Here is a 25,150-nt window from a genome sequence, read left to right as displayed (position 1 = left end):
ACTATAGTCTAGTGGAACAATACCAGCGGGGCAGCGGTGGCCGAACGGTTTGCGTGATATCGGAAGGTCGCCAGTTCGTATCCCCGGACCGGCACGTTAAAATTACCACCGCTGAAGTGCCCTTGGACAAGGCATTGAACCCCTACTATGAAATGTTCTATGAGCAGGGCCTGGCTGTAAACAAGTACTTGAGCTTAGTCCAGTTACCCTGGGTAAACAATGTACCTTTCCTTTCCTTACCATGGCTCTTCATTGATGCAATTATTGTATCTCTGGGACCCAAACTACACTGAAGAAGTGTAATATTTTAATTCTGAGTGTCCAGATGGGTCCATTTGGTTCCATTTGTTCTCTCTTAAGGGCAGTCCATACTGTTTCCGACCACCGAACTTTTAGAGTTCGGCGAGTCAGATCATCTGGGAGTGCAGCTTTCAGAACAAAAATTCAGAGGAATGCGTTTCAGAAGTTGCGAGTGATGTCATGTTGTAGTTGTACCAGAGCTTTCCGACGAAAAGTTTGATGGTCGGAGACAGTATGGACTGCCCTTTAGGGTAGCTCTCCATGCCAGTGTTGTTTTCGTCGACTAAAACTGTGACGAACAATGTTCGTTGACTACGTTTTTCCACTGCTGAAAACTAAATGGAAACTAAATGAAAACAAAGCTATGATGACTAAAAGTTTTCGTCAAATAAAAACTAGACTAAAATATTAGGAAGGGACTTGTGGACCAGAGATCCAGTAGGCTATAAGTAATTTTACACTTGGTTGCATGCTAAAAATATCAGATCTACTGATAGTTTGTAGATCTGATACGATCTGATCTGATTGTAGATCGGCTATTTTCAGCAAGTGTAAGATCTGTCATTACGACGACAAAATACATTTCAGTCGACTAAATCAACCGTAAATGTCAGTCGACTAAAACTAGACTAAACACTAAAACATATTACAGGTTACTAAAGCTAAATGAAAGCTATTCAAGAGACTATGACTAAAACTAAAATAAAAATGTGCCGCCAAAAACAACACTGCTCCACGCACCGCACCGACATCAATCATATCAATAAGAGGCAGTGGTGGAAAGTAACTAAGTACTTTTACTTAAGTACAATTTTGAGGTATTTGTACTTTACTTGAGTATTTCCAATTTCCAGTAGGCTACTTGCACTTGTACTCCACTACATCTCGGAGCCAACATTTGTACTTTTGTACACATTTTGAACTTGTGAAATGGCACATTCTGCAAATTCCTTGATGGAATTAATGTTGTGTTTTTTTTTCCAGACAAGAAAGAGAGAGAGAGAGAGAGAGAGAGAGAGAGAGAGAGAGAGAGAGAGAGAGAGAGAGAGAGAGAGAGAGAGAGAGAGAGAGAGAGAGAGAGAGAGAGAGAGAGATGTCTCCTTTCATTGACTTTTTCCACTGTCGGATGGCAGTGGGCTATTCACTCACACGTTGCTGTGTGTGTGCGTGTGTATTATGTATTTTTTTCCAATACATTCACTTCTACTGTACAAAATCCCGGGGAAATATTGTACATTTTACTCCACTACAATACAGATATTTCCTCCATCAGGGGAAAGGAACATCATAATCATATTTGAACAGGGGTCCCCCCGAAATAATTGCAGGAGTTGAGGCATCGCATTTGGTTTGACTCTGTTCCACAGATATTGTGAAAATAGCAGATCTGCTATGTTCTAAATGTTTGCCTCTTTCTTATAGGCCTATACAATAAGTTGACAATTTGGCCAACGTTTGACCAGTTTTTAAATTAGGATATAGTTTATCCCTTTTGATGTATAGTAATGGTCTTTCTTTCTCTCTCACCCAGTGGTCCAGGGACCACCAGTGGTCCTTGAGGGGGTCCAGCTGGTCCCCAGCTAAATGATGGAAAGTTGGTAACCAAATGAACTCTTATTAGATCTTTAACTCTTGAGAGCGTAAAATGAAACCATTTGGTTTCATGTTACGCTCTCAAGAGTTACATTGTTCAAAATCTGCATTACTTAATTTACAAGAAGTCTGCACAATTAAATTAGAGAACAACATATCCGACGATGACAAATATTCTTTAGTCTCGGGTCTGAGAGGTTAAATCTCATCAAATGGTGGTCCGTGGCTCAAATGCAGAATAAATAATGGACCTTGATATGAAAAAAGGTTGAAAACCGCTGATGTAAAGGTATTAAAAAAGGTCTTAAAAGTCCTCTCTGGGAACCCGACCCACAGATTGAGAACCAGTGTTTTCGGTGTGGCCTATATAAGCAGGGCATATTTGTGGCTGCATGCATGGGGCTGCCCTCGGAAATTAGCATTTAAAATTCAAGGAAGGCAATTATGCGACATTCCTTGAACCTTCTCACCTTCCTAATGACCCACAACAGCAGATGGAGATGAGTCATTATCTCCATAGTGTCAGTGTATGAATAACAGCATAGTTAGAACTCAGTAAAAAAGTACAAAAGTATTTCGCATCAAAACATGCAATCATTTTAGTTTGGTATTCAGTAGGCTACCAAAGTAAAAGTATACTCATTAGCAGAATGTGCCATTATTTCACCTTGATAGTAGCAGATCTCAGGGCCAGATTAGCCATTAGTTAGTTAGTTGGGGAGCCCTTCAGGGAAACTGGACTGTGCGGCACTGGGTTTGAGGCAAAGACAAGGGCTCCTGGGGACCTTCATTGGGTGTTGATTGTGTACAATTTAAGTAGAAAGAAGATGATAAGAAACGTAAGAAAAATAACCATTATGTGTCACGTCAGGACTGTTATTCCAGTTTAGACACACAACACACGGCCCAGCACACACAATATCATCCGTTTGCATTACACAAAGTCCAGTAAGTATACTCAATTCAATTCAATTCAATTCAATTCAATTCAATTCAATTCAATTCAATTCAATTCAATTCAATTCAATTCAATTCAATTCCCAAACCTTTTCATGTCATGGACCCCCAAATTGACACTAATTAGCCCGTGGACCCCCAATTTGAAAAGATATGCCAAGGACCCCCATAAGAGAAGATGTTTACTGCTCTAGCAGTGATTCTCAACCCGTTTAATTTCAAGGACCCCCAATTTGACACGCATTATGGCTACGCCATGTTAAATGGCATTTCTATGATTTCTATCTCTGGGACCCCCAATTTATATTGTAAAATCAATGTTAATTTAACTCTGAGAGTGTATGGTTCCATTCCATGTACACTCTCAGAGTGTGTACACTCTCAGAGATACAGACCCATAAGGGTCCATTTGGTTCCATTTGTACACTCTCAGAGATACAGAGTCTGGGGTAGATCATCTCTCCTCCTCCTTGTATGGACAGCCACGCTGTTTCGCATTAGAGAAAAATAAATCAGCTGGACCATGTCCGACCAGCGACCAACGTTAATGCATGTGACGTAGGACCGCCACACTGTCGCAACTGTAGAAAACATTATTTTGTTTTGAGTGATAGTTGCAGTTTGACCGGATAGCTAGATTAGCTACACTAGGCAGCGTGTGGGCTAAAATTTAATGCCCTCTGTTTACTCTGTCAGACAGTGCGTGTATGTGTGGCGCGGAGGAGGAGGTGTGTGTGCGTGTGTGCGCGTGTGTGTCATGAAGACCAGCGGCAGCGGGGGTAGTTATGAAGGCAAAGTACCGCAAAATAATCAAAACACTTTGCAAATGTCAACACAACTACAACACAGATTTGTTCTGCGCGGGGCGTTAGGGGAACATTGGTTACCGTAATGACTGGAAAACTGCGCAGATGAAAAACGGTAAAATCTTGACGGCCGTGGCCCGCCGCGAAATTCCTGCCCTGCATACTACTGTCGTAACTCAATAAAACAATGCTGGATATTGCTGACTACGCCACTTGATTTGATATGGAGATCAAGAACTCCTTTCTGTATATTAATCACTAATAGGTACACACAAGGTTCATGTTTTTCACCAGGTTAAAAGAGCATTTCATTTCATCAGAGAGGCGAGGAACGTTATTTGATCTTCGTCTTCATGTCATCACATTAAAACCAGGCAACATACAAGAAAAAAAGAAGCACAGGAACAGGAACTTGAGAACACTTCATACTGCTATAGTAAGTGTGTGTGTGTGTGTGTGTGTGTGTGTGTGTGTGTGTGTGTGTGTGTGTGTGTGTGTGTGTGTGTGTGTGTGTGTGTGTGTGTGTGTGTGTGTGTGTGTGTGTGTGCTTGCGTGTGTGTGCGTGCGTGCACCTTTTTTTTTATTGATTGAAATATTTATTAACAGTTTGTAGAATTTACAGTACATTTTAAGCACAAACTCAATACAAAGACTGTCAACTGTGAGTGGACGACCCAATTAAGCATTACACTTGTTTACAACAGGGTCCACATTGTTCAATTCATCAAAACATTTAAAGACATACAAACATTTAGAGACATACAAATAGACATTTCTATGTAGCTAAATTCATCATATGGGAAGCAAAAAAGGGAAAAGATACAATATACAGTGAGGGAAAAAGGGGTGGGGGGGGTGGGGGGATTCAGATTTTACAGAGGCCAGTTTCGAATTGCAGCCATCCGTAGGTGCCCTTTGAGAGCGGTTTTGAAGGAGTCAAGGGATTCACATGTCTTAATGACTGTTGGTAGGGCGTTCCACATTTTGGTGGCATAGGAGCGAAAATAATTTAGTCCCTTGTTTGTGCCGAATCTGGGTTGTGATACCCTATATGGGTAAACGGGTAACATCTTCCTCTGCCTGGAGCCTTAGAATATCTTTCATCCCTGATACACTTTTCTCCTCCCCTCCCCTCCCCTCTCCTCCCCTCTCCTCTCCTCTCCTCTCCTCTCCTCTCCTCTCCTCTCCTCTCCTCTCCTCTCCTCTCCTCTCCTCTCCTCTCCTCTCCTCTCCTCTCCTCTCCTCTCCTCTCCTCTCCTCTCCTCTCCTCTCCTCTCCTCTCCTCTCCTCTCCTCTCCTCCCTGGATTGGTTTCTCATGAAAATTATACTTTGTGTGTCTGTGTGAGTGTGTGCGTACGTGTGTGTATGTGTGCGCACATGCGTGCAAGTGTGTGTGTGTGTGTGTGTGTTTGTGTGTGCATGTGTGTCCGTGCAGAATGATGGATGGCTTACAGGAGACAGGGGTGTGAAGGCAGACCCCAGGTCAGCAGATAAGCACTAATGGCATATAAATATGCACATATAGACTGCTGCTTTTCGCACGCACGCACACACGCATGCACGCACACACACACGCGCACACACACGCGCATGCACGCAGAGATCATTTAGCGGTGAGTATAGCCAACATGAATTGGCAACCGCTCCATTTTCTCGAACCTTTGTACTCGTCATGTCTTTTTAGGGTGACCGCAGATCTAAAGGAGTGTAGTTCGTACAAAACTAATTCTTGCAATGGATTCAGAATCATGAAAACCCCCTAGTTGGACATGTCACATGCTACTTAAAGAAAAGCATAATTGCACCAGCAGCATAGAGAGTCCCAGTCCCGCCCCCTGTCATGACGACGCCAGGCCCAGGAAGAGATTCCCAATGCATTTTTCCCATTTCAAAAAGTATTTATTTTGCCTCCCCCTGGCCAGCCGGGGCGCCTGATGGAGGGGAAAGGAACTGGACAGAATAACGTGTTCCTTCCACGCGCTACGTCCAACCAGGGAAACTCCCCCCTGTCAGGTGTAAAGGAGCAACTTGGAACACTCAGGCATGAAGGAAGCATGAGTTCAAGTCCGTTGCTCTCCCCATGTCCCCCATATATGGGGACTAGGTGGGGAACAGTGTTGATTTCGTCAACTGAAACTAACTACCTTTTTTCACTGACGAAAACTACATGGAAACTAAATGAAAACTAATTAAGATATGACGACTAAAACTAAGACTGAATATATACTGACAATTTCGTCAACAAATAAAAACTAGACTAAAATGTTAGGAAGGGACTAGTGGACAAGAGATCCACTATAAGTCATTTTACACTTGGTTGTGTGCTGAAAATAGCAGATCTACAAGCGCACAACGCTCGGCTATTTTCAGCAAGTGTAAAATCAGCCATTACGACGACACCATGAAGGCCCGCCAAAACACATTTTAGTCGACTAAATCAACTGTAGATTCAGTCGACTAAAATGGCATGACATTTAGTCAACTAAAACTAGACTTTATGACGCTAAAACGTTCCAGGTGACAAAAATGTGACTATATGAAGTTTCATTCCAAAGACTATGACTAAAACTAAAAATTTAAATTAGCTGCCAAAATCAGCACTGGTGTGGGAAAAAGCTGTTTGAGTGTCGGGCCTTCACAGTCTTTAGGCAACGTTACAACCTCCTGCCTGAGGGGAGCGGGGTCAGCCATGATCTTCCTGGCCTTCCTCAAAGCTCCTAAACAGGGCCTCAAGGGCCTCAATCGTATCACCAGTGTTGTTGTTGGCGGCACATTTTGATTTGAGTTTTAGTCGTATAGTCTCTTGAATAGTTTTCATTTCGTTTTAGTCACATTTTAGTCACCCGGAATGTTTCAGTGTTAGTTTAGTTTTAGTCGACTGAATATCATAAGACTTTAGTCGAATAAATCTACAGTTGATTCATGGCCGCTGCAGCGGGGAACCCTGCAACAGTGAGTGGTGAGGGTGATGATGATGGACTCTTGAGGGCGAGAGTAGCCTGGGCACCATTTCATTTCGGGTATATGATCCGGTCGGGAGAGGATGATATCGTTACGTCATGTTGTAGTATTGTTTTGTAGTCGACAGGCAGGCACAATCAAACAGGAACTTACTTTTCCCCTCAAACCGATTTTTCTCAATAAAAGCTGCAGGCCACGAGAGCTTTTAGTGTTATTCTTCCCGTTTGAGGGAAAATAAAGTTCTGTTTGATTGTCCCTGCCTCTCAACTACAAAACAATACTGCAACATGACGTGACCATATCACCCTCTCCCGACCGGAGCATAATATGGCACTTTTGAAACAGAGACCAGGCTTTCCTCCGAGGTGGAAAGTCTGGTGAGGCGAGGTTAGGGCGACTGTTGTTCAAATCTGAAGTAAAACTTAGTTCAGCTCGTTGGCAAGGAGAGTGATAATTATCCGTGGTCTGAGGGGGTGGTTTCGGCTCCAGACAGAGGCAGCGTTGGTTTCCATCTGACAGTTGTTGTTTCAGCTTCTCAGAGCACATCGATGTTTTGCCTTCCTACAACAGCTGCCTCAAACTTGTACCTGGCCTCTCTAAGGCCTCACTCACACCTAAGACACACTTGTGTCCTGTGTCTTCTGTGTGTCATGGCCCCCCATGCAACAAGGTTGTGTCTTCAAACCGCATGTGACTCCCATTGGAAATGCATTGAGACGGCCACGACGCACAGAACGCACAGGACACAAGTGTGTCTTGCGTGTGTCTTAGGTGTGAGTAAGGCCTAAAACTGCCCTCGTCTCCCCCTCCGCCCGGGGCGTCCTCCTCCTTCTCCAACCTCAGCCTTCTGCAGCTGGGCGGTGGAACCAGCTAGGGTTTTATCGTTGTTGTAACTAAACCCTGGTCGGAGTTGGAACACACACACACACACACACACACACACACACACACACACACACACACACACACACACACACACACACACACACACACACACACACACACACACACACACACACACACACACACACACTTCCTCACAACAGCTGACGGATGACAATACTCCACCAGAGCATATCACTGCCTAGATAACTTCAACTACCAGCATGCTTTGCGGTTCCAAAAACACATTCACTCCCATAGGTTGCATACATAATAATATCACCTATACACACACAACACCTGGCGACACCGCTGGGCATGCTTATAGGCGTGCTCAGGTGTTGGGTATAAATTCATTATCAATATTAATTCTGTATAGTAGGAGTAGGAGTTCAGAGCATGTGTTAGAGTTATATAATCAGACTTGTTTCTTGAGCATTTGTATGTGTGACCTTTTGCAACGTTAGTGTTACTATTAAGTGTAAACATGCCAATGCCAGTGGTGCCATGGGTTGCGTTTGTACCACACTCTACGCGTCAGTATCGAAGCGGAAAGACCGTCCTGGTGAAGTTATGGTTCCTAAATACTCAAGGTAAAGTACAAATACCTCAAAATTGTACTTTTTTTATTCAGCGGTATCGTAAATTTTTTAATGCCACAATATCGAATCGTGAAGTTCATAATCTTTTTTAGATATTTATGTATATTTATTTTTTCATGTCAGAAGGACTGACCGACGTTATCTGGCTGCATTGAAGTGTATGACTGAACTTTTCATGGTCTTATAATTGTTTATAATTGTTTTAAAATGTTCTAGTAGAGTAAAAGCAAAGTAACCTGGGAGAAAAGCAGGAACAACATATTTTCAGATGGGGCTCGGCGAGCAGGCCAAATACATATCATTCTGAGGGGGTCCTTTTCAGATGGGGCTCGGCGAGCAGGCCAAATACATATCATTCTGAGGGGGTCCTTTTCAGATGGGGCTCGGCGAGCAGGCCAAATACATATCATTCTGAGGGGGTCCTTTTCAGATGGGGCTCGGCGAGCAGGCCAAATACATATCATTCTGAGGGGGTCCTTTTCAGATGGGGCTCGGCGAGCAGGCCAAATACATATCATTCTGAGGGGGTCCTTTTCAGATGGGGCTCGGCGAGCAGGCCAAATACATATCATTCTGAGGGGGTCCTTTTCAGATGGGGCTCGGCGAGCAGGCCAAATACATATCATTCTGATGGAAATGTCTGAGAACCACTGACATAGAAACATGCTTTTTTATTCTCCAGAAAACTGTCAGTATTTAGAAGACATTTGTAGAATCGTCCTCAAATGCAGAATAAATAAATGAGCCTTGATATGAAAAGGGTGTGAAACCCACTGAGTTAAAGTCGTGTGTTTATAAAGACTAATGCAATGATAGGAGGACGCCAAGATGAAATCTGAACCCTGAGCCTGTGACCGTTGACCTTTAAAACACACAGTATAGTTAGCACTGTTTACCATTGTTAGGGCGATCGACAATGGGATGAATGGGAGAGAGAGAGAGAGAGAGAGAGAGAGAGAGGGGGGCAGAGAGAGAGAGAGGGCCCAGCTGCTCTCTCTCTCTGTCTGTGTGTGTGTGTGTGTGTGTGTGTGTGTGTGTGTGTGCGTGCGTGCGTGCGTGCGTGCGTGCGTGCGTGCGTGCGTGCGTGCGTGCGTGCGTGCGTGCGTGCGTGCGAGAAGGAGTCGTCTGCGTGTTCTCAGAAAGACCCCCTCGTTAAGCTTCTTTTGTCGCCATGGCAGCAGACAGGATGGGTGGGCGGGGCTTAAGTAACAGCTGCCCAATCTCAGACAGACAGACAGACAGACAGACAGACAGACAGACAGACAGACAGACAGACAGACAGACAGACATTTCTGATCTTTTGAAACAATATCTATTAATTTATGTATTTATTTCATGAATGCACCAATGCTGCAAGCTTGTAGATTGGCTTTTTTCCGAGTATAAGGAAGCTGTCATTTCCGTTCACGGAAATATTATTTTAAAATATCTATACTTAGATGATTTCTATTAATATTAGGATAATGTGCGCGACTGAACATTGACGAAAAGTGGCGAGGAGGCTCCACTTCCGCTTTATATTTTACTCAAGATAGAGCTTCTGTTGCTCCAGACTGTATGATGGATTGGTGACCCACCTCACCCTATATTAGCTGACCCTAGAGTGGCCCCGGATCCTTTTGCCCCTCTATACCACATCTGTCATTGCTCCACTTGATTGGGACGAACTCCAGAAGTCCCTAAAAATTTGATCACTGCCTTCCCTATAGGTCAATTCAGGGAAATGATTTTGAGCACTTTTGTATGTAACTGTTTTAATTAATTCGCATCCATCTATTATAGTTCTTTTAGTTTTGAATACTTTCTGTTTTCCAATTCATGTATTTTTGATATTGCTGTGTTTTAATGTATATTGTTGTTTTGTTGATTTTGTGTTTTGCATTCCGGCTACATTGAAAATGAGGGCCTGCCCCTCAATTGTACTCCGAGCTTAACCCATTCTGGACGGGAACCCCTTTTGGTGTTTCAAGCATTATGTTATACTTTAGTTATTGAAAAATAGCAGATCTACAAGCTCCAAGCGCTACGAGCTTGTAGGTCTGGGGGGGGGGGGGTCCCTGGAACTACATATTTTCAGATGGGGGTCGGCAGCCAATTACATAAGATTTTTGGGTTCCTTTTGTGACATGATTTAGAAGATTTTTTTTGTTCGATGTCAGGCCTAATAAAGGTTAATGATGATCTGGTTGAAAATAGCTGATTTACCTGATCTACAAGCTGATCTAAATGCTCACAACACGTGAGCTTGTGAGCTTGTAGATCTTGCTAGTTTTTTGGGGGGGCCAGAATGTCCACCCAAGAAGGCGGGGGACGCCTATAGGGCTCATGTGGTTAATTTAAAAGAAAAATACAGATGGAACAGAAGATTAAAACTGCTGTTCCAATGGTCTGTCGTTGGCTGTGCCTGGGTGTGTGTGTGTGTGTGTGTGTGTGTGTGTGTGTGTGTGTGTGTGTGTGTGTGTGTGTGTGTGTGTGTGTGCGTGCGTGCATGCGTGCGTGTGTGCGTGCGTGCTTGCCTAGGGCGTCAGTAATTGGAGCCTCATTTCCTGACTGTGAACGCTCTGAGACTTTAATTGAAGCATTTTCTCTCGGCCTGAGATTTGAAAATAGGAACCAAATGCTGCACTGAAACACCCTGAGAGAGAGACAGAGACAGACACAGACAGACAGAGAGAGAGGGAGAGAGAGAGAGAGAGAGAGAGAGAGAGAGAGAGAGAGAGAGAGAGAGAGAGAGAGAGACAGACACAGAGAAAGAGAGAGTGAGAGAGAGAGAGAGAGAGAGAGAGAGAGAGAGAGAGAGAGAGATAGCACTTAACTGTGACTGTCTGTGAAAGGTGCTCTACAAATAAACCTTACTTACTTACTTACTTACCATACATCAGATAATCCGCTAGTCAATCCAGGTCAGGTCAGGTTAAAACTCACCCGTGGCTCCCGATACACATGGCGGGTTAAAACTAATCTGTGCTGCGGGTTAAAAATCACCCGTGGCTCCCTGTGAGGTTCATAGGGTTAGGTTAGGGTTTGGGATAGTGTTAGTAACGGTCCCGCTAACGTAAGGGAGGTCAGACCGATGACATGTTGCCGTCCTTTCTGGCACGGACGGCTCACATATTTATTTGTTTATTTGAAAAGGATCCCCATTGGCCTGGGCCGTGGCTCAGCGGTCCAGGCGCCTTGGCTGCATGGTAATCCAGTCTGGCAGTGTGCCGCGGGTTCGACTCCCGATCCCTTTACTGCATGTCTTCCCCCCCATCTCTCTCCCCATTTCCTGTCAGCCTATACTGTCTGTCCCTCAGAGTATAAATATAATAGAGAGAGACGTCACCGAGTGGAAACCCTGAGGCGAAATGAACATAGTGGCGGAATTTGGTATTGCAGCTCGAGCCAGCACTGGGCCGTTGACTGTCATTGCGCACGTTCATGTTATCGGGGGCCCATGACACGTGAGCGCTGTTTCATACGTGAACGCGTGCAATGATAGTCAACGGCCAGCGCGTTCACGATTTGGCCCAATCCATCCCAGAATGCACCCTGTTCCTACCCGGAAAGAGAGTGAAATCGCCTCATGCGCTTTTGAGCAACTTAATGCAAGTGGATGGGAGGAGAAATCCAGTGACGTCTCTATTAAAATATACTCTAAGGTCAATCCATAACAAATATAAAATAAAGGCGAAAGCCACAAAAATAATAATATAGGCCTATATATATTTGTTTATTAAATCACAATTATAAAACGGATTAAAACATAAACATTGGTTCAGAATAACTTAAATTAATTAATTTAGCCTAAAGTAGTTATTTCAACTATGGTCATCTATATGCACATAAATTACTCTTTTAGCTTTTTCTTAAAGGCTGATTTATTTTTTGTTAGACGGATGTAAAGTGCTAAATTATATTATGTACTGTATTATATATATATATATATATATATATATATATACACATCGCGTCCGATCGCGTTGATAGGAAATCGGGTCCATCATTTTCAAACGATCGCACATCCCTACAGTATCAATATTATATCCATATCATGATATTAGACTGGATGTTGTCTGTGATTTTGGATATTGTACTATTGTGATATGGCATAAGTGTTCTATAAAAGAAATCACACCGGCGCTAATATATTAAAGTCTAACTCATGTTGATTAGGTAATGGTGATGTGAAACAAACTGTGACAGAACAAACATTACATTCTCTTTATTGTTAATGGCATTTAATGTTCAGTGTCAAGGACAAGATGGCGTACATTTTCCCTTCATTGTCAATGGCGTTTTAAAACATTGAACTAAAAACAAACATTAAACACGTATATAGGAGCAGGGCCTAAAAAATATAAATATGGGATCGGGAAAAGAATCGGTAATCAAAATCAAATGATCCCTAAGGGTCCTTGAGGGAGTTCCACGTGAGGTGAGGTTAACATGAGGTTAAGCATAATCAGAGCTTTAACCCATTCTGTTCTACTTTAGCTATTGAAAAATAGCAGATCTACAAGCTCATAGTGCGCCACCGAGTGGCCCGCTACGAGCTTGTAGGTCTGCTATTTTTGAAAAGTCGTGAAAATGTGGCGCAAATCTTTGAATATATATTTCAGAGCGAACATTTTTAACTAAAATATTGGCTTCTGGGGGGTGCCTGGAACTACATATTTTGAGCTGGGGGTCCGTGGCCCAATAGAGATAATTCTGGGGGTCCTTGACATGAAAAAGGTTGATCACCACTGACATAGAAACATGGGGTTTTCAGAAAAATGATGGGTTAAGGTTGGGCTCACGCCCACAACATAATCGGGGGTGATCGAGGGTCACGGTCCGGGACCCTTCCCCATTCGAGCCATGATCAGTGGAGATTATCTGACAGGATTATCGTGTTTGTGCGATGATGCTATACCACATTTCTGAAAAACAAAATCATGGAAGATTCTAAAAGGCCCTGCATTGTCTGAGCCCGGCTTAACCGTTTAAAGAGATCTGCGTTTTTTTAAGTTGTTTGTGTTGTTGGAGGATTTAAACTGATATACACTGTTTTCCCTGCCACCAGAGGCAACAACAACAAAGAGTATTTTCATGCACCACTCATCAATCATCATTGACCGCCAGCCCCGCACTCCCAAAGTTACATTACTGTGTTTACAGATATAATTGGCGCGGCGGCGCGAGCGCAGGGACTTTTCACATTTTGGGCGGGGTGTTTTAAGGTTATACTTTAGCTATTGGAAAATAGCAGATCTACAAGCTTGTACAAGCTACAAGCTTGTAGATCTGCTATTTATTTTATTTTATTGTGAAAATGTGGCGCACATCTTTGAATGTATATTCTTTCACAGCGAACGCTTTTTAACTCAAATCTTTGCTTCTGGGGGTATATTTTCAAATGGGGGTCCGCGGCCAAATGCAGATCATTCTGGGGGTCCTTGACATGAAAGAGGTTTGAGCACCACTGACATAGAAAACTGTCATGATTTAGAAGTAATTTGTAGAATCGTCCTCAGGTAAATGGGTTAAACCAACGCTGACCTGCGCGAACCAAAGTGAAGTGATTGAAGAGACTGGAAACAAACAGGCCTACAGGTATAAAGGTATATTATCACCATGCGAGTGTACAAATGGAACCAGATGGACCAGTGTTGTTTTTGGCAGCACATTTTCTATTTTATAGTTTTAGTCTCTTGAAACATTTTCATTTAGTTTAGTTTCATTACAGTCACATTGTAGTCACCTGGAATGTGTTAGTGTTAGTTTAGTTTTACTCGACTAAATGTCATGAGATTTTAGTCGACTAAATCTACGGTTGATTTAATCGAACAAAATGTATTTTGGCGGGCCTTGTTTTGTTTTGCGGGGACTGTTTTTTTCACTTGCTGAAAATAGCCGATCTACAAGCTGCGTCGCAGCGCGACGTGTTGTGAGCTTGTAAATCTTCTATTTTCAGCATGCAACCAAGTGTAAAATGACTTATACTGGATCTCTTGTCCACTAGTCCCTTCCTAACATTTTAGTCTAGTTTTTATTTGTTGACGAAATTGTCAGTATATTTAGTTTTAGTCATCATAGCTTAGTTTTTATTTCGTTTTCATTTCGTTTTCGTCAGTGGAAAAATGTAGTCGACGAACATTTTTCGTCTTAGTTTTAGTCAACAAAATCAACACTGCACTCTCAGAGTTGCAGACTTCTAAGGGTCCATTTGGAACCCCCTATATTGATTCTGTGGGGGGGGGGGGGAGGAAAGGCTATTTAATTATATGATATACTACATTAAAAAAAGAAAACTCTTTGTTTAGCGGTTTTCATTTTCATTTTGTTTTCACATAATCAGAGGTTTTATGGTCATGCCTCACCAGGATCCTGGAAGGCTTGATTCTAGGCTTAAAATAATTGATATACACATTTGTGTTAATCTCTATGGGAAAAATCACACCCGCGTGAAGTCAATTACTTCCATGAGAGGTGGAGAGGTGGTGGAGTTGTTTTAGCAGGCCTTTTGAGGGTCCAATGGAGTTAAGATGTTTTTTCCGAAGCGCTTTTTACTACTTAAACAACACACAGACGTAAAGGGTGTGGAGTTAGCTGGTTTCCTCCCGACAGCTCAACGATATCAATGTTTGTGAATACGCAATGTTTGTGTTTACACTATGACGTAAAATTGTCCATTTATTATTGTCAATGGCAATTCAATGTTTGTGTAGGACAAACCTTTTGAGAGGCTAGCGCCTCTCAAAAATGAATGGCCAATTTTTCAGTGGAACCATGCCCTCTGAGACCTGGATGGGTGGTCTCTCTCTCTCTCTCTCTCTCTCTCTCTCTCTCTCTCTCTCCCCCATTAGCATTGTGTTGTAGGAAACAAGATGGAGGTGTAACGACCTGGGCTTATCTTGGGAAATGAACAATGACAATCTGGATGTGATGAATAAGATGAATGGAGTTGGAGATAGATAGATGTGCCTGATAATAAACCGCAATGCATGCAGCCCTCTGGATGTTGTTGTTGTTTATGGAGATAACAGCTTCCTGCGCCTCTTAAAGACACATGAATGATATGGATCTGGATCCACTTAAAGGCTAGTCTCGCGTAAACAGGCCAACTATTCCACAATCTCCGAACACTATATAGAGAGTCTGGAACTATAGCCCCGCATGAGCTGAGTAAGGAATGCTATATATATAGATAGCTCTTCTGTTGGTCCAGACCATAGACTGTAAACAAAATGGACAAAGCGGGTCTGATATGGACGTAAAATGAAGACTGTCAGTCCTTGAATTGTAAATCGCCATCTTTCTAGATCCGTTTGGGCCCAGCTGAGCCATTGGCTGGCCCAGACAACGAGGTGGGACTTCCCCCCTTCTTCTTCGTTGGTTTTTATTTTGACTCGAGTGGGTGGGGGATCCCGTTCATAGACTGTGACCCATGTCTTGGAGCGGTGAGCCGCAGCGTGCGCAACGCTCGGGAATCATTAGTTGATTTGACCCCCAATCCAACCCAATCATTGGCTATAATGGTCAACAGGTGCAGGCTTACCTGATTGGCTAATGGCTGCCACGGTTTGGCCAAGCATCCTGTGACGCTCTGGCCGCTGGACCAATATAATCGTCAGTGTGGAGATATTGTTTGATTATTTTACACGCAAGATCTAGCAAATTATTTGTAATGATCCACAGCCACCATCATCCCATGTGCAGCACTGTGCCCCGCCCTGCCTCGCGTTCTCTCGTGACTTTACCCAGTGTCTCCTCCTCCTGAGCCCTCCAGCCCCTCCCCTCCTCTGCATCAGCGTGGACTCGCCTGCGGGTGTCGGCCGTGCCTAGTTGGCTAACGAGCCCGAGAGACTATCCAAGACCAGCCTGTGTGACCGTTCTCTGTTGCTGGTTGTTCGTCGCATCGTCCTTTTGATTCTCCCCGGTTTCCGTGTGCGTGCGTCGAGGCTGCCTTGTGTATGTTTTCAGCGGGTCCGAAAACACCCGGAAGCCAGCAGCATCTCCGACCCAGGACCCGGGATGCGTGCGTGAATACTACGCAACACCGAGTCGGACCTCCGACGTTGTGCGGAAGAAGGGCGCCCGGGGGGGTCCTCCTTACATCCGCGGCGGCGCGCAGCGGACGTAGCAGTCCAGGCGGCGGCATGCTGTCGTGGACGGCTCACCTGAAAGGAGGAGGTCCGGTCAACATATATCACGTCGCTGTGGCGGTGGGACCGGACGTGTACTCGTTCGGAGGGTTCCGCAACAACGGCAAGCTCGCGACGACGATGCAGAATGAGGTGCACGTCTTCAACACGGTCTCCCTGCGCTGGAAGCAGCTGCAGCTCCCGGGCAACCAGCGGCCCCCAGCGGCTCCCTCCATACACGAGGGCTACACGGCCGTGCTCATCGCCGGGGCCGCCACAGTCTACGTCTGGGGCGGGTGCAGCAGCAGTGTCACGGGCGAGTGGCGGTACTACAGCGCGCTGTACGCGTTCGACGTCGACGGGCACCGGTGGTCCCGGCCCGGGGCGTCCGGGAGCGTTCCGGAGGCGAGGGGCAACCACTCGGCGTGCGCCGTGGGCACGGCCATGTACGTCTACGGCGGGACCACCCGGCGGGCCGGGCAGACGAACAGCATGCACGCGTTGGACACGACCACCATGGTCTGGTCTTCGATCAGCGGCGCCGCCGCGGGAACCCCGCCGCCCGCCTCGTCGCTCCACTCCTCCTCCGCCGTCGGGACGACGGTGTTTGTGTTCGGCGGCCTCGGGGACGAGGGCGCGTGCTACGGCCACGTCAGAGCGTTCGACACAAAGAGCCGCCGCTGGCTGAAGGCGACGACGCCCGCCGCCGCCGCAGGGACCCTTCGTCCGGAGGGACGCTTAGGTCACTCGGCGTTCACCCACGACGGAGAGCTGTACGTGTTCGGCGGCAGCGACTGGGACAGGTACTTCGCCGACCTGTGGCGGTTCAGCCCGGCGGCGTCCTCCTGGAGGAAGGTCTGGCCCAAGGGGGACGACGTCGGCGGCCCGTCCCAGTCTCAGGGCCGCTGGATGTGCTGCTGCCCGGTCGGTGGCGACCGCGTGGTGCTCTTCAACAAGTACGACCTGCACGTCCTGGACTTCCGTCCCAGCCTGAAGACGCTGTGCAAGCTGGCGGTGGTCCGCCACGGCCTGAAGCAGTCGGGGCTCCCGCATAACGTGCGCTGGGAGATGGCGGCCATGACGACGCAGCAAAGGACGAAGAAGAGCGGCAAGCCCGCCATGTTGGGAATAACCGGTGGAAACCGTAGGCGGTAAAGCGTCTAATCGTCAGCGACGGGAGATAGCTGTGGTGCGTTGCTTGCTGCCTGTGCTTTCCAGTGGATGTTGAACCCCCCCCCCCCATGGGCGACCGGTACTCTGCTCGGCTGCCCCCCCTTCCCATTTTCTGCTCGGCCGCTCCCTTCCCATGTTTTGTCTTTAGATTATTTTAAACTACTAAAGACCTAAACACCTTCCTTTTCAACAAAGCATTGTTATGCTCCATAGTTTTACTTCTAGGTTTCTGTTTCTTAGGTATTTTATTTATTATTTTCTACACAAATACTTGCGCCTTGAGATTTACACAAATGTGACGTGCGAATAAAAATGATTTATTATCTTGGAGATGAAAAACAGCGAGCCGACTGCAAATTTCTCCCATGAAATGCAGGGACAAAAAGATGTCATGGAAAGAGAACTTCAGGAAACGTTCGTGGGACTTTCCGTTTGTATGTTTTTGTTTCGTTTTTTGTTACTTCCGTCACGTTTTTGAGGGAATATTAGAGTCTAAAAGGTTTTAAATTGCTCAGATCAGCATACAATGCCGTAATACCATAAAAATGTCCATTGTTCATTTAGGCTTGTTAAGCAATCTTACAGCCTTGGAAGATAGACCTGTTCTGTGTTGGCATATACTGGTCGTAGCAATAATACCAGATCTACAAGCTCAAAACGCGTCGCACTGTGACACGTTTTGAGCTTTGACCCACTTGCAACGCTCTCTGGATCAGGGGTACTTTGACAATGTAGAGGCCGAGGGCCACTATATTTCCACACTCACTCCAGAGGGCCACATTGCATATTACATAGTCGTAGCAAAAATAGCAGATCTACAAGCTCAAAGCGTGTCGCCGTGTGACACGTTGATGAGCTTGTAGATCAGCTATTCTTGCTATATTATAATTTTAATTTCCAGATTTCTTTTTGCTATTTTTCAATTGGAACATTTTTTTAATTTAATTTCAAATGCCTAAATGTTAACTTTATGAACTAAATACAAATACATTGGATGCATGTTTGGAATTGTAACAGCTGAAATCAATAATATATCAGTATTCTAATATTAACTCAGATTCTGGTCAAATCACTGTAGTTGGTTGGTAGTATGGCAGATTGCACTTTTTTAATGATTTATTGAAAATTCTCTGTTGTGATGTGCGACAATGAAAGACCTTCGGAGAAAGCTTGACTCGTCATGCTTCCAGGAAAATGTATTTACAGTTCTGTACTGCTTCTAGGATGAGTTCAGAGTTAATCACGTTTGAAGTTCTATACCCATGCCATATCTCATTTTAAAGAGTCAGTTGTCTAGTTCAATAAAAAAAAGTGTCTCACATGTACCACTGTGGATATTTAGCCATCTATAAGTAGCATGGCCAGTCATGAAAAAGCAGTATTTTGTCTGACCAATCCATCTAAAACTGCCAATACCTTTTTTATGGTAAAATCAGACATTACAACGCATATTCTGACCCTGTTTACATACTCCGACCAGTACCTCGTCTATTCATGCATGTATCTCAAAAAACAGTTATGAAGAAAAACTAAGTTTTGATAAAAACACATCCACAAGGACATTGTTTTGATATGACATGGTGCCCATGATACGTATCAAAATATAGACTTGAAGGTATGTCTTCTAAAAAAATTGAGTTCTTACCATCTACCATTACAGAGTAAATCACAGTTGAAACTCACTTAGTCATATACAACAAACCTCACAATAGTAGTACAATAGTAAACCTTTCAGGTGGAGACCTAAAAGAGACATTAGTACGGTAGTCTCGCCACCGGGGCCCACACTAGTGAAAATAGCAAATCTACAAAAGCGCTAATACAAATGTAGATCAAATGTCTACTCTAAAGAAGATTTAAAAAAAAACTGTCCCGGGTGCTCACAAAAGCCAGAGTAGATGTTGAAATATCCCTGTAAGAGGATTAATTGATTTAATTGACAGTAGGCCACTGGTAATGACATGACATGTTTTAGAACAGGCGGTCTTGTGGGGGTCCATTTGGTTCCCGACCATCAATCAAGTATACAGTAGCATGGGGACCCCCTGGGGGTCCCTGGACCTCACGGTGAGAACCCCATCCTGTGTTGTCCTTCTCATGCGCTTAGAGTTATTTTTAACCCTTTAACCCATTTAGACCGACAGTTTTCTGAAAACCCGATGTTTCTATATCAGTGGTTCTCAAACAATTTCCTGTCAAGGACCCCACAAATTATATGTAATTGGCCGCCGACCCCCATCTGATAATATGTTGTTCCAGGGACTCCCCCAGAAGCAAAGAGTTTGAGTTCAAAACGTTGGCTCTGAAAGAATATACATTCAAAGATTTGCGCCACGTTTTCAAGACTTTTCAAAAATAGCAGACCTACAAGCTCGTCTACTATCTTTCAATAGCTAAAGTGTAACATAATGCTTTAAAACACCAAATGGGTTCCTGCCCAGATCGGTTAAGACCTGGGGCCGATTCTACAAATGCCCTCTATCAGTGGTTCTCAATAGACATGCACGACATAATCGGTAGCGTAACAAACAACCGCAGAACTTAAGGGACTTTTTAAATTAGCAGTTGCCTACTTCTTAAACCTTTGTTTTCTAATTTAGGACATTTCTTTTCTTTCCTCATGAAATTACTGTAAAAAGAACCACAGCTCATCCGCTGAAAAGAGAGAGAGAGAGAGAGAGAGAGAGAGAGAGAGTTTAATTCATGAAAGTGTTTGCTTTTTTTGGAAATGTTTTGAGATGATAATTATAAAACAAAATGTAGGAAACCAAACCCATTGATTGGGGGAAACAGTGGTTTAGTATAACACCACACAACAAGGGTCCTGGCAGCTCTCCTGTCTAGATGTTTACAGCTTGCTGCTCCAAGTCCAAATGACTGATAGCCCCCTGCAGCCTCCCTCTTTTATAGGGAGTGGATCCTCCCACCACATGGCAAGACATCAATCGATAATTAATTAACTCAAGCTACACTCAAGCTACACCTAAACCATTCAAATGGATGTTGTACAACATCACATATAAGTCACATTTCTCACACACCACTATACGTTCGAAGGACCATTAACACTCCGAGAGGCATAAACGGAGGTCTCCGTCCTATCAAATAATCCCGCTCATCGACCAGGACGGAGATTAATTACAGGATGGAATATTAATGATATATCCACGGCTCCACAGGCTGGGAGCGTCGATTGAGCAACATTCGATGTCACAGTTTACCTTTAGTTTTAGTCACATTTTAGTCACCTGGAATGTTTTAGTGTTAGTCTAGGTTTAGGCGACTATAAATATCATAAGATTTTTAGTCGACTAAAATGTATTCTGGCGGGCCTTGATGACGTTGTAATGGCCGATTTGACACTTTCTTGAAGATAGCCGATCTACAAGCTCACAAGGCGTCGCAGCGCAACTTTTACTTTGACGTAGTGGGTGCCCCTCACTTCACATGAGTGTGATTTTTGTTGAACCTTCCAAGAGCCACGGAATGATTATTTTGGCCAACGGACCGAGTGTCCCGAACGATGGAGGCGCCTCGTGTCACAGCATTGCTCCGTTCTTTCATTATTGGCCATTGTCAATGTCAGTCAATGAGTTAAATAAACAAACACATGCATGCTGATACCTCTTTAGACAGCCTCCTCTTCTCCCAAGGTCCTCCTCGATCGTCTTGTGGCTCCTGTTGGCACTACGCAGGCATGTGTGCAGTGCTGGCTGGCTTGTGTGTATTATGTCTTTTAAGTGGCGGATGAGTTGCACTGTCTTCTGTTTGTGTTTAATTGTCTCCACCAGGCCGAAGGCATGGGGGGAGAGTATGTTTTGCACTCCGTCCGTCCGTCCGTCCGTGTGTCCGTCCGTGTGTCCGTCCGTGTGTGTGTCCGTCCGTGTGTCCGTCCGTGTGTCCGTGAGCAGCTAATCTCCGGCACCGTTAACCCGGTCCATGCCAAATTTTGCACACACACTCCCTGGATGCCAACGATGAACCTCTGCCCCAAACTTTCCAGAACGGCCTGTTATAGCGCCACCAGGAGGCCGCTTTGTGCAAAACAAGTTTTTGCACAGTACACCTACAGATTTTGTCCAAACATCACGCAAATTGGTACACAGTCTCTCTAGAGCCATTCAACGAAACCGGTCTTTCACATTTCTCAGACTCCATCCTGATTGGTTAAGATTGGCTTCCAAAGTTCACAGGAGTGCTCAGTTTCAAACAAAATGCTACAAATCATGAACACATCGCGTGATTTCCGTGAAATTGTGCACGCACATTCCCACTAGGCCGAGGACGAAATGCCACATGAACAATTTCAACTCAGCCTCAAGGTGGCGCTATAACTGGCCGAAAAGTGTTTTTACCTCTAACTGCACGGATCTGTGGATAACTGCCAACTCCCTAGAGGCCAAGGAAAAACCTTTGCCTGGAATTTTTCACATCTGCTCTTTATAGCGCCACCAGGAGGCCGACATATGTAAAACACATTTTCTATTATTACTCCTTCAGATTTTATCCAAATTTCACGCAAATCGGTACACATGATCTCCATAGTCATGTGATCAAGACAGGTTTGTTTGATTTCTCATATTCCATCCTGATTGGCCACGATTGGCTCCTACAGTTTTCAGGAGTAGCCCGCTTTGTACAAATCGCCACAACTCCTCAACGCAGCGTCCGATTGCAATGAAACTGTGCACGCATATTCCCACTAGGCTGAGGAAGAAATCCTGGTGGAGACCTGTGCCCAGAAGGGCACTTTTTTAGTGTAATGTGTTGAATCTTTGTGCTGCAATCAGGTGTACAGACAGACAAACACACACACACACACACACACACACACACACACACACACACACACACACACACAGAGTCAAATGTAGAGAGGCCGGCATTGCTACCAAAAAGGATATTATACACATTGACCCTACCGCCACTTATTGGTCATAATTAGGTCAAGGTGTGTGTGTCACGGTTCAAGTCTGGAGAGCTTGTAGGACCCAAATGCAGGATGAGGCAGAGGCAGAGCAGGTCATTTAAAAAAAGTGTAATAACTCTAAAAAACTAGAAATACAAACGAAAAGACTGGAAGCACAAAGGTGTCAAGACAAGACACACGCAACATACCACTATGAACTAGCAAAGAAACACTGGGATCAGGGGGGGTTATAAATACACAAGGACACAGGTGAACACAACTGAAAATCAACACTGGGATAGGCTGGGGAACTAACGGGACAAGGTGGAAATCTAATCCAGTACAGGTTAGACAAGGCGGGCAAACAGTAACAAGGCAGACAGGAAACACTATAGGAACAATTCTACAAAATAAAAGCACACAAGGGTAAAGCAAAACTCAAACAGGAACTAGGAAAACCAAGAACACAATACTTCAAAATTCAGAGGGAGCACGAGCACAACAGAAAAGTAAAACACCAACCATTACTGGAAAACATGAAAACCAGCACATGTCACGGATCGTGACAGTGTGAACAGTTTCAGGAGCTGTTGGTTGTCATGGCTGCCAGTTCCCACCTGATGTCACGTGGGAGTTCCGACTGTTCCAGACCGTACCGAATAACGGTGAGCTTGCATAATGTCTTAAGACTAGGTCCTAAGTCTAAGATATACAGGTTATCATCGGGACGCACTCCTATTGCTCCACAGAGGATGATACGATGACCCACCATGCAACAGCACAAGGACATCTTGGATGGGCCTTTCCCCTTGGGCTCAACCTTCTTCCAGGAGATGGCGTCCGGGTTGAACTTCCACAGATCATTGAACTCGGTCGGTTCCAATGATTTCTCCACCACAAATGTACAGTTCTCCATTGTAGGCAAAGGCCGAATGGCAAAAGCGTGTTCCCGCGGGAAGCGGCACGTAAGGCGTACTCAGCCAGAGGTTGGTGTCCGTGTCAAACACTCGGATGGTGTTGTCCTCGTACCCCATGCCCCCGAATACAAACATCTTTGTCCCGATGATGGTCGCAGAGTGGATGGTGGTGGCAGAGTGGTGTTTCGAAAAAGGTGCTGCCGCGCTAATTAAGGACCAGACCATTGTGGTGGTGGCCAACTTGTACATGCAGTTAGCGTCAGCACTCTGGACTATGCCTCCGCAGATAAACATGGCCGTTCCCAAGGCACAGGCCGAGTGAAGCACCTGCTCCCTGGAACGGTCCCCGAGACCTCGGGCTTGAACCATCCCTGTGTGTCGATGTCAAACGCATCGAGCCCTTTGCAGGGCTCCGGATGTCCGACGGATGTCCACCCCAGATGTAGACGACACGTTCTATCAGCACAGCTGTGTAGATGCCCCACCTGGAGAGAACCTCACGTTCTCCTCCTCCAGGCGCCACCGGGGTCAAGTGCGTCCAGCGCAAGGACACCGTGTTGAAGACATGCACGTTACTGTCACCTCCAAAGAGGTACACCTTGTCCCCGGCTGCCACAGCAATGTGTCTATGATTGAATGATTCCCTCTGTGGTCCTGTCAGACTCAGTGTCCAGCTTAACATTACGTAGCACACAAGGAGATTGGATTAAGCTGGATGTAACAGATCAAAGGTGTTCGTTGTAAGCGCTGCCGTCTATATTGGAACGGCAAGCAAACAGCGTCACACAAAGCTTGGCCAATGAATGCACAAAGCTACTGGGGTTGGGTTGGCCAATCAGGAAAGCTGATGCCCTAGTACGGCACTTCATCATCGTGACGTAAAATAGACACTATTTTCTAAGACACTATGACGTAAAAGTATCCATTCATTGTCAATGGGACAAAGTTTGTAAACATACACTAAAAGCTGGATATAGGAGGGGCTAGCGCTAAAGTTCTCAAAGTCTGCCCGACCTGACGTTTTCGGACGTTAGTCAGGCCGGGCCAAGCCTCGGGCTCGGTGATTTTCCGTGATTTTGTTCTTTTTTCTTTCTATTTTAAAAAGAGTGTTATTATAATAAAAATAGCAATTATGTTATTATTGTTGTGTAATGTGATTGTGTATATTTATTATGAAGAGGGCTGCGCTAGGTGATTCACTTGTGACAGGAGGAGGACTGGCATTTCAGACTCAGAGGCCTCGTACACACATGTCAAACCACGTGACTTCCATTGGAAAAGCATTGAGCCTGAGGCGGCCATGAAACACAGACAGAACAGATCATGTCCGTCCGGCATGTGTGTACGAGGCCAGAGCAGCATGCGGACTGCCCTGCAGTCCTGCACTGCGCGCAGGCAGTACAGTAGAGAGAACAGTGAACGGTGTGAGACTTGCTTGCTTGCCTTGCTACCGCTGGTTACCCTCTGGTTTGCGCACCAAACGAGCTACTAACCACCAGTTAACTTGCCAAGTTGCCATATGCTTAAATATTTTATAAAATCAATCAGATTATCACAGCTGAAGAAGCGTCAGGTTTTCGTCATGTTGCACTGAGTCTCGTTAACTCAGCTGGCTGCGATGAATAAAACCTAATTATTAATCAACGTCACCAAACGATCCATGGTGATATATAACTTAAACGCTACACGTAAAGCAACTTCACTTCAAAGGAAACTAAGGGAGGGAGCTGCAGCAGTTATTCGTGTTTACTCACCAGTCACTACCACCACCACTGTATGGAATCCATTCGAATGATTGGAAATGGAAGTTATGGAACATTAATAGGCTATTCTAACGTGAGTTACATACATCCTTTATTTCGATAAATCCGTTGATCTCCGTTCTCACTTTGAAACACGGCGCCGCTGCGCCACAATTTAGTGCTGCTTTTTTCCCCT

Source organism: Protomyctophum parallelum (assembly GCF_964188405.1).
Source record: "Protomyctophum parallelum genome assembly, chromosome: 19".
Lineage (NCBI taxonomy): Eukaryota > Metazoa > Chordata > Actinopteri > Myctophiformes > Myctophidae > Protomyctophum > Protomyctophum parallelum.
Note: the sequence above shows the minus strand (reverse complement) of the source record.